We start from the raw sequence: 9,921 nt of genomic DNA on the forward strand, positions 1-9,921 counted from the left end.
ATGCTGTGCTTGAGAAGACTCAGCAAGCCAAGTGAAACCATAGCCGTGGCCAATGCCAGTGTCTCATAACTAGCTCATTTAAAAGTATGCTGTGCTTGTGAAGACCTGTTGAACCAAGTGAAATCGTAGCTGTGGCTGGTGGCATGTAAAAAGTACCATTCGAGCGTGGCTGATGCCAGTACTACCTGACTGGCTCCCGTGCCGGTGGCACGTAAAACGTACCATTCGAGCGTGGTCGATGCCAGTGCCGCCTGTCTTCCGTGCCGGTGACACGTAAAAAGCACCCACTACACTCTCGGAGTGGTTGGCGTTAGGAAGGGCATCCAACTGTAAAAACCTCGCCAAATCGGATTGGAGCCTGGTGCAGCCTCCCGTCTTGCCAGTCCTCAGTCAAACCGTCCAGCCCATGCCAGCATGGAAAGCAGGCGTTAAACGACGACGACGATGATAATAATATATAAAGTAAATTGAAGTGAGAATCTTTCTTGATCAAATAAATAGTATACAAAATAATTAAAATTTACTTGTATTTTAATTTAATTTTATGCAAGTTACTTTTATTCAAATAACTTCAAGTATACAACATCTGGAAAAGAAATGCTAAATTATTTTGTCTTTGTTCAATATTTACTACTACTACTACTTACTACTACTACTACTAACTACTACAACAAGTAATAATACTAATGGTTGATACGATTTTATTTACAAAGTAGATATTTTGTTTACATATATTTACTACATCCGAAACACTGCAATATTCACAGTACAAAAACTGCATCCTGATTTGAACTCATTATCCATGGTCGATCAATTGGGTATGTCATTTACTCAGCCGTAATGATTTTAACTATTTTTTTGCACGAAAAGTTGTGGAGATGGCTGAGACTAAGTATTGGACTCAGGACCGTTGAAGTAATTACTTGCTACACAGTGGGGAGAATTCAGTCTACTGTACCTACCTCTACGAAAACTGACCTTGGGCCTAGTTCAAAGAAATCGATATTAGCAAGCATAAGAGAGGAAGGAGAAAGTTGTGATGTTTATTCATTTCCTACCAGTGTTTGTGATGTAAGTGGAGTAAAACGTCTTAAGTGTTGAAAGTGAATCGCAAATTTTACTCGCTAGAAGTTAAAGTTTCCAGGGTTGGCTTCTGCCTCGTTAAATATTCGTAAAAACATTGAAATAATCTGGCACCATTTTGATGGGAGAGAACCCTTTACGGACTTCTATAGTAATGGCTCCTTGCTTGTCACTGTAGACGGCTAATATAAGAAAAGATATAGCTTATAAAGACGACACTGTTCACGACAGTTGATAGTTGACATGTATGTATACTAAGTTTCTGGTCGTATAGCCGTGTGTCCTTAATATACAGACCATGTGTAAGTCAGAATGAGAAAGAAAGCGAATCAGTGCGAGAGAGAGAGAAAGAGGCAGCATGTTTTAGAGTTGTAGTGAGTGCTACGTAAGCTTTCTTCTCCTCCTTTACCGCGCAGTGTCAAACCAACTGTGCCGTGAAAACTTACTACACTTTTCCCCTTAATTTGTCTACAGTGAGTTCCTACTATTTTATTCAACACCTCAAGCACAGTAAGGTTTGTAAGGATACAGATTTTTTTGTCCTTCTAATTATGCCCACATATTCACACGCACAGACATATGTTTTTGTTTGTCTTTTTCGAAAATTACTTCATTCTACTAACTTGTTGAATATTCTGAAAAAAAATTCTCTTCCTTTTATGTTTGTTCTTTCGATTATTTTGAATCGTTGCTTTTAACGTAGATATCAATTGAAAGTTATATCTCTTTCTCGACAAACTAACTTTTCGTATTGTTTAGTAGTTTTCCAGCGCTACTTTTACAGCAAGTTAGGAAAAAAAACTATTAATAACTTTGTTCAGTGAGTGTCATTATTGATAGTTTTATTGGTAAATTTTTATTATTACACCCATCTCACTTTGAAGTCTTATTTACAATTGATTAAAAAAAACAAAAAACAAACAAAAACCACTAGGCATACTTTAAAACGATTTTAAATCCAGGTAGGAAGTCACATATCTTGACGAAAGGTATGAATGGGGGCAATCTTTGGACAGGTGTCAGCATAAGCCCCCTCCAATAACCCACTTAATTGTTGTCCCAAGTCAACTAACTCCTCCGCTGTTTGTTTTTAGCATCAGTTAATTTCTTTAGCTTCGTGTACCCTAACTTTAATTGATACTAGAACTTTAAAGATTGGTGGCGGTGTTTGTACTTTTAGTGCTGAGGGACGGAAATTAAGAATTTATTTAATTTTGATTTGGGAGAATATTTCTGAAATATTTATATTTCCCATTCATATTCTAAGTTAGGCTAGAAAACTGAAGAGGTTTATCAAGTACAGCTCCTCTCTGTACACACGCACACACGTGTGAAATACTTAATCATCTGTATACTGGATATGTTCCTCCGCCCTCATTCTATATTTGTATTTTTCACTTTCGCATTAAATTACTCTTATATGATCACGCACACACATAATGATGTGTGCATTTCACGCATGTAAACATTCTAGCCTGTGGTTTAATCATACAAGTTAGCTCGTATATTCTGTTATTAAAATAGATACCGTATTTTTTACAGATCAGTTTTTGCGGACGAAATTTTGGTGCTTTGTTAAGTAAAATATACAAAGGTCCATATTTAATAATTTTAAATGAAGTATCAATTACAAGTCATTAATTAAAACTCTAGTCCCAAATTAAATTAAACTCTAATCCCAGAATCCTACACGCATGAGGAAGCTTAATTTAATTATATGCTATGTATATAGAAAAGAGTTTCTTTAATTCGATTTTTCGGTTTCATAAGAGAAATAGAATTTGTTATTCCGGACCCAATACTTGACTGGTGCTTTACTTTGTCACCTCCGGGAAGATGAAGGCTAAGATGAATTTGTTGGGGTTTGAACTCAGTATGCAGAGAGCCAGAAAAATAGCGCAAGCATTTTTGTCCGACGTTCTAATGATTCCGTCTATATCAATAAATTGTTGGTTTCGCAGCGGCAAACTTCTGAGATTAGCCGACTGTTTTGTTATCCCCCTACACTTTCTTTTAGTTGATGAATAGGTTTTGCGAGTAAATCAAAGTTAAGTGATCAGTTTTATAAATGGAATTCACTATATGTAAATTGTGTTTTTTGCCATTATATAAAAAGTGATAAACATAATATGTAACAACAAGGTAATTAGAATACTTTTGATTTCAGCATAAGTCTAATGTTTTTTAAACTAAAGAAAACTCGGTTCTCAATTTTATTTATTTATTTATTTGTACTCGAGTTTATATGATCAGGTGAGAAGAATGTTTATATTCGTGATCTGTTATGCGTGTAAATGGGTTTTAGGGGTATGACTAATTTCTATATATATATATATATATAAAAAAATAAATAAAATAATAAAGAATGTTTGACATATAGGAGTATAGGTACTTCTGACGGATATGGATGTCGCTTTGACAATGACCCGAAACAAAAAGGGTTGATGAATTCTGGTGACCGTTCTTTAGGAAAGGAAACTGTCAAAGAGTGAGATCATTCCTTTGTACAGTGTATTTGGGTGTTGACATGTATAGTCCTTTGGTGTGTAATTGAGAACATCTATTGAAAGAAATATAAAAGTTTATAAATCAGGCATGCAATAATGTACCTGCTGCATTCAACCGACATATTAACAAACAAAACAAAAAACCCCTTCTTACTACTAATTTCTAACACGTACCAGGCCACAAATTTGGGTGTATTAAATCGATACCAGTATCTGACCGGTACTTCATTGATTCATGAAGTTCGGTGGAATTTGAACTCCACGTATAAGGCTACAGCAAATACTGCAAGACCTTTTTGTCCTACGCACTAATAATTCTACAGATTTACTGATCTCAGTGGTTTCTAAAATAGACAGAAGGCCCAAGATTTGGGGAAGGTACTTTTTCAAGTAAATTGATTTCAGTATTTAACTAGTACCTTATTCTAACGGCCTCGTAAAAATGAGAGGTAAAGTTAACCTCGGTGGTATAAATCCCGCAAGATATTTTATTCAACTCGTTAATTTGGTTTAGTAATCTATTTACAAAAGCTAAGTGCATTATTTAATCATTAGCGATTAACCTCAACACAGTTTACAGTAGAAAATACTATAAATTGCTGCGTACAAGTGGACCTTTTGAACCCTGAATAATATAAAACTGAGTAATATAAAACTTTCCTTTCATCAGTCCCAAGTTATTCTGGTGGTTGAAAAAAAAAAATTGGGAATGGGTATTATATTTGACTCATGAATATCAAGGAAATATGTCCCGTGTATCATATGTGATATATAGGAGAGGTAAATGGTTAATGATCGCTGTACACCACTTACCATATTCAAGCAGGCAGCCGCACGTATATTTGCAACTGTGTTTGGTGAACATTTTAAACATATTAACACAGAGATTAATCTAAAACAAGAGCACTCAGAGAGCGCAAACCTCCGCCGAGGCAACACTAACGTCCTGTTTTTTTTTTATTACCCATAAGGGGCCAAACATAGATGGGACATTACAAAACAATACAGGACACATAATCGGGGAAATAAAAATATAGAAAGAAATCGAGTGAAGCAGAAAAAATAAAAAGAACGAACGAAAATATGAAAATGATAAAATGAGGCGCAATGCCCACTGGACCCCGAAGTCGAGTGGGTTACATTTAGACGTTACTTTTTTGAACAGTTTTTTTTTTCCCTTTTAAAAGTTCACATCTTCATTTTTCAATGTTCATATTTTACAATATTTAAAAATTTTCCAAGTCTTTATGTTGAATTATGGGTGGTAGGGTATCAAACCCCACGGGCCCGCCAATTGAAATTATATACTTTGTATGTTTTTATAAACGTATTGAATCTGTCGTTCAATAATACACACTTTTGTCCATCCGTGAAATCCTCCCTGAGTAGTTTCACCCTTATTAAACCCTTCCACTTGGAAATCCTCTTTTCCACGGCCACATTCTTACCGTAGTAAACTACAAATGCCTTATTTTTCAAAACCTGCTCTTCAGTCCTTTCTACTGAATCCCGCTCCATTGGTTCTGTTTCAGTCGTCTGAATGTGTTTAAATATAGACGGTTCTTTACCTTCTTTGCGTGTTTTATCTGGTTTTGGTCCTTCAGAGTCTTCCCCTGTTGTCACCTCCTTCCTCCCCCTGGGGCCGACAAAACCGTCACTCCCCCACCTATCGCCCTCGCACTTCCCTTCTCCGACTCCACCCCTCCAAATCCTTGGCGCACCCCATACCCCCTTGCTGCCTCCGTCCGCCACTGTCACTTGGTGCTCCGGTCCCAACTGCCTCCTGTTCCCTCTCCACAGCCCTCTCACCCTGAGGAGGTCCACGCCCAGGGCACTGCGGCCTCCCACTCCACACTCATAGCAACCTGGTCCTCGCCCCTCAACAACCACCCCAAGAGAACCCTTTCCTGGAATCTCCATCTAGCAGGGGACCCCTTCGATGTCCTTGGAAGCGGCAAAAAGTCACATCTCGACGCCGCATCCCCACCAGCTCAACTTAATCGCCCCTTCCACCGACACCACTTCGAGACTCTCCTCAGTGGCAGCCACAACAGCTGCCACCAACCACTCTGGCTTCACTTCCGGCAGCACCCCTCTAACGCGAATGCGCACATCTCGCCCGTCCCTGCATGTGGGCAACAGCGTCACCTCTTCACTACGCAAAACAGCCCCCTCCCCGGTGACAAGCCTCACCTCCACCGCACCACATTCCCTTCCTCAGCCAACGAAAGCTGCCGCTCTCAAAAGGGATCCCAAACATGCCGCCACGCCATCCTCCGACAGGATCTCAATCCTACTGGTGGCGACCGTCTGCGTGTGGCACACCACCGTCCCATCACTCCCACCCTCAACTGTTTCTTCTGGAGGGACCAGCTCTACTGTGTCTTCCTCCACTCGCATATATTGTTCACCTCCTCCCCATTCACCATTATCCGTTTCAGGTCCAACGACGGAGCCGCTCCCATCGCAGCGGCCCATGCGCAGCTCTCACTGCCTTTTGAAAAACGAATCCCCTCAGCCCCACAATGGGGAGAAAACAGCAAGAACACACGCGAGTCGTCCAATGACAATCTTCAACAGTGACACACAACACCTCAACAACGGACAGCCTCGCAGAGAAAGCCCTCAACATGTGACAACAATCTAAAGCCGCGGCCAAGAATGACGAAACTCAGAACTCAAACAAACAAGTTGTTAGTCTGCAACACCAACGTCCTCTCAACAATTAGCCGGAGATGATTTTTAAAATGAGAATATCTGAAATAAACTCGACTGCTCTTACGAGAATACTATAAATGAACCCGACCGCTCTCAAATATTTAGTAAAAAAAACAAAACAGGAAAAATAATCCAGAATCCTTGACCTGTACCGGATCGATCCCAAAATCTAAGCAGTTCGTGTCAGTCACGAGGCCAAACATCCCTGAAAGTTTCATCCGAATCTATCCTGCGGTTCTTTAGATATCTTGCCCACGGACAAACAAACAGACAAACACAGCTGAAAACAATACCTCCGCCTTCGCTAAGGCGGAGGTAATAATAGATAGTAATATAAATTCAGTATTAACGCTATAGTATACGCAGTTTCCAGTCCAGGTTTAGGCTTACTTACTGTATGTTTGGGTGTCGACTTTTGCATTAGGTAAATCCAACTCAGAAATTTGAGCTAAAAGTCGTGAGGTCGATGAATATGCCAGCTCGAATTGTACGTCGCAATTTACAGTACTATTGCTCCTCTGTGTCTTTTCTGTTGGTGCTGCGGAAGTGATCGGTCTCATATTCAGGCGTTTCCATTCAGACACTTGAACTCACTCGTCTCTCTACATCTTGTCACTCGTATTATCCCACTTAGCTATGTCCAGTCCCTCATCCTCAAAATGTCGACCTTCTGCGCGTATTTCTTGCAGCCCTGAACTTAGGTTTCTCCAATTAAGAGGAACAATCACCGCATCATTTTACTGGCTTCGTCAGGGTTCCGAAGACAATGGATAAAAAATATGTGAATCTAACAATATTCAAGGACAAGGTCATTGACAAATAAAAAAAAAAAAAGAAAAGGCGAAGGAATCAAGGCATTGTAGTGTCGACTTTTTACGTTCTAATATCGACTTTGCTTTTCATCCTGTGAGGTTGATAAAAGTACCAGTTATTGTTTGGCCTTAAATCAGCTCTGATCGAGCGCCTGCGATCAAAAACAAACTTATTTTCAATTGTTTAGACTACATTATTCAGAAGTGTCTTTCTCTTTAAGACGTTAGAATATAAATTTGAAAATTTGGCGATTATTTTTAGTAGGTCGAGTGATTGCGCAAAGATCTTTAAATTGATTGTATCTCACAAATAACTGTAATCTTAGGTTAACATTGCATACCCATAAGTTGTCAACCATTCACTCAATTTAGTTAATCCAAACGATGACTGCAACTATACGCAGACTATAGAAGGACGATGGATGCTCGCCAAGAAGAAACTTAGGCGACAATGTGGGAATAGTGATGATCTATTTACATCATATTTTCATGAGTATGGGTGGCGAAATAAATTTAGAAATCGAGAAAAGTTACTGCGAATTATATTTCATGCATTGATGCTGTTGTTTTCGCGTAAATGTGTTTTTGTCTTATATAAAACATATGTATGGTTTTCATGTTATATTAAATATATGTACGTTTATGTACTGGATGTACGTCACGTACAATGTTTACATTAAATTACGGGATGTCACTATCATCACTTCCGGTTTCTACCGCAGTTTACTTTCATTTTCTTAAGGACAATCTACTTCCACTATTTTACAACGAGAAGCTGTTTGTTAACTGTAGTCTTGCAATGGTAGAAGTCATTATCTGATAACAAAAGAAGTTTTTTTTTTTCCCAAAGAAAAATAGTAGCTTCATACATCTTAACGATTGATGGGTAACTCAAAGGATCCACGTAATTTTATATGCTGGGTTTCAGAATATATCATGATCTTCTTTAGATGCCTTTATTCTTACTAGCAAGATCGCAACCAGTTGCTTTTCCTTTTACAGTTGGTACTCCAATCCTCAAGATGTACTAACATTCCATATTTTGTCCAGAAAAAAATCTGACCTGTATAGCCTTTCTTAAGCTGAATAATCTTCAGCCTCTGTATTGTATCGTTCTGTCTCTTATCACTGGTCTTATCGTCTGTTTGAACTTTATTATTGAACCTACGAACGCTTTGCAACAACCTTACCGTTTTCCTCTCTGTGTCCTATGCTATTCTAAATATTCAAGCCCCTTAACCACGTCTGTCTTATTAATAACTCTCCAGCCCTAATTGGTAATGTTTGTTTGCGACGTTTTGTGTATACATCAACCAGACGTAGTGTGTCTACCGTTCTTTTGCATAGGTTTTATTTAATCGTTGCTAACTGTTTAATTTCATCTGAAAGCAATATGGAGGTGTTTACAAATATCAACAACATTGCTTTGATCTATTTCTTGTTCGATGCATGCTTTACCGAATAAGAAAGCTGGCTAAAGTCAACTCACCTGTTATGGATTTCTCCTATGCAGTTTTGTCCCGTGTATGTAACATTTCACTGGCAGCAGATGCCATTATTATGGCCGATCGATTTATCTTTATGACTTTCTGCTTCGATTTTCATTTGGAGGGTATACATCAGATGTCAAATGCTTTAGTTTTCGTATTCCCCTACCTACTTTCCAGTCCGAGGAACATGCTCATTAACTCCATTAAACTGGTCATAGTAGCTGGTGTATTGTGGTGGTAATAATAGCCGTTGCATTTCCACTTGATTGCTTGTCATGGTGACATGCATATTTCTACCTATCTCCATTTGCTAATTCTCTCGAAGTAATACTAATTTTTGCAGTCCGGCTCTTTTTCTTTCTTTCGTGTTGAGTTGTCTCTTGCTGTTTTTTTTTTTTTGTTAGACACCCTTTCTCAAATTCTCCTTCCATAACCTTTTCCTGCTTTGTTTTTGTAATGTCCCTCTCATACATACATACATACACTCACCTGTTGCTTTAAGACGATTTCCATCCCTCTTTTTCTGTAACCCTTTTCTATTTGCTCATCTAACATCTTTTACTTGCTCCGTTGGAGGTATCTTCACATTATTCTTGTTTACTCTACTTTTAAATCTCTTTGCCACCACCTTTCAAGCCGATCAATTATCTTGACCATCTGTCTCACGTCTTAAGTTTTACAATACTTCTCTATCGACACCACCCCTCTTACTCTCGCCTTGTCTCTTACCATCGCTCTTTCTCCCTCCTCCAAGTCATTTTATGATCTCTTCCTTTTGACTCATCCCATGATTTCTTTCTCTACCGACTCCTCTCTCACGTTCTCCTCCTCTTTTCATTCGTCTTTCATGGTATTCCCTTCTCTCTCAACTCATTTCTCACAATATATCTCCTTCCCTCTCTTGTCATGTCACTGTTTCGTCTCTTACGATCTCCCACACTATTCCGCCGCCCTCTCGGCTCACGTTACTTTTCCTCTTCTTCTCTCTCCCTCTCCCTCTTTCTCTTTTTGCAATTCAATTTTTTTTAATGTTAGACATTTGCTCTTTTCTTTTTTTTCATTCAACCATTTTTGCATTCTTATTCACCTGTCCAAATCTGTATTTTTGCGTCCCATTATTGAATTGTGAAAATTAGCTGTTCACATATATTTATATCTATTGTCACTCAACTTCATTTAGTTGCTTATTCTTTGAAACAAACACTACATGATCGTTTGATACGAAGAAAAGCCTTTTTATTTTTATGATTATTGTGTTTTTACATGTTTACACGTTTACGCACGCACACACACACACACACACACACACAC

At 38.6% G+C, this 9,921-nt stretch overlaps 1 protein-coding gene across 7 annotated transcripts in view; it reads left to right on the forward strand.

Moving 5' to 3' along the window:
• Positions 1-1,049: 1,049 nt before the first annotated feature.
• The window catches only part of LOC106883769 (phospholipid-transporting ATPase ID), a 212,086-nt gene continuing 203,214 nt past the window's right edge, over positions 1,050-9,921 (forward strand). The window contains exon 1 of one of the 7 annotated variants that reach the window (XM_052978605.1): positions 1,050-1,071. The gene's annotated coding sequence lies outside the window, so the exon portion shown is untranslated. Of the gene's footprint in view, positions 1,072-1,163; positions 1,599-9,921 lie in introns of those variants that run through there. The other 6 variants (XM_052978602.1, XM_014934894.2, XM_014934890.2 and 3 more) reach the window with 6 other exon arrangements.

Source organism: Octopus bimaculoides, chromosome 2, assembly GCF_001194135.2.
Source record: "Octopus bimaculoides isolate UCB-OBI-ISO-001 chromosome 2, ASM119413v2, whole genome shotgun sequence".
NCBI classification, from domain to species: Eukaryota; Metazoa; Mollusca; class Cephalopoda; order Octopoda; family Octopodidae; genus Octopus; species Octopus bimaculoides.